This window comes from Apostichopus japonicus, chromosome 23, assembly GCF_037975245.1.
Source record: "Apostichopus japonicus isolate 1M-3 chromosome 23, ASM3797524v1, whole genome shotgun sequence".
NCBI lineage: Eukaryota > Metazoa > Echinodermata > Holothuroidea > Aspidochirotida > Stichopodidae > Apostichopus > Apostichopus japonicus.
In genome coordinates, this window is record NC_092583.1 from 1661038 (window position 1) to 1662314 (window position 1277).

A 1277-nucleotide genomic window follows, 5' to 3' on the forward strand; every position below is an offset into this window, starting at 1 on the left:
TTTCAGTCCGACACGTTCTCAGCCCGAAAATGAAATCCACGTTCTCATAAAATCCACGTTCTCAGTCGGAGCTTAAATATATTCTGTTCATTATATATATAGGCCTATATATTATTAAATTATCATATATATATATATATTTATATATACACATATATATATTCATTTGCCTTTGTCGTTTACCTCCATTGCATTAACATAAAGTCTGTTCAAAGTATCTCTTTCGAGATCCGGCTTTAGGAATCACAAATGATTTTCGAGTTGGATAGCATCATGTTTGATCTCTAGAGTAGGGCAAAATATGTCACCAAAAACAGAACTAGTATTGTTCGATATAGGTGACAAACGCCTACAGTGGAATTACGATCTTCCTTACCGGTTTCGAACCTCTGGACATACAATCAGCGTCCATAGCCTAGTGGTTAGGGTGTCCGCGTGCAGAGCGGGAGGCCCGTGGTTCGAATCCCGGTGGAGGCTGAAAGTTTTTTCACTGTTCTTGATTTTCCAACTCATTACGATTTTCATTTATATATGTATATATATATTTATATATGTTGTTTCGGATAGAATAAGCTGAGGAAAAGGTGAAGAAAGTGTTTTCCCTCAAGGCAGTATGCTGTTTGCTAATTAATTTTTATACTCATATCCAGGTCTCGCATAAACCCCATGGGAGTCCGTGCACGGAGGGGGGGGGGGCGGGGGTAACCATTCCCTACATGCGCATGTATACGTTACGTTCGATTTATATCTGTAACAGCAGAAAACCTCCCCGTTTATACCGCGTATTATGTTGAGTTTAATTATTGCCTGTTGAATCACTTGAATGGCCAATATATATGAACATTTCTGTCTCAATAGATCCGTGGTTTTCAACCTTGGGCTCGCGGGCCCATTTGGGCCCGCGAAGCCGATTTTGTGGGCTCACGAGCATTGCCCCAGTAATGATTAAAAATTGTGGCATTTTGGGGGGCTGGTGGCGAAGGCACATGATGATGTTTCTTAGGAAGCCTCTTCGATGAAACCTTGTACAACGGGTAAAATTTACTCAACCCTAACCCTATAAGACTAGTATAAGAGAATTCGGTGACTCCCACCAACCACTGCACACTACGTATTTACCAAGGTTATGATGTGTGGAAGCCTTGCTTTGTACCATTGCCTTGTACCATTGAGGGTTGCAAGAAATCTTTGAGATAGGCTCTAATTGGGCAGTACCTGTCATCTGATCACGGAGGAACATACATAGCTATGATTGAGTCCCCGGGTCACCTGTGTCA

General features: G+C 41.5%; 1 non-coding gene across 1 annotated transcript; it reads left to right on the forward strand.

The window, feature by feature from the left end:
- The first annotated feature begins 404 nt into the window (after positions 1 to 404).
- Positions 405 to 477, forward strand: Trnac-gca (transfer RNA cysteine (anticodon GCA)). The gene has a single exon. It is a non-coding gene; the product is annotated as a tRNA-Cys (tRNA).
- Positions 478 to 1277: the final 800 nt, after the last annotated feature.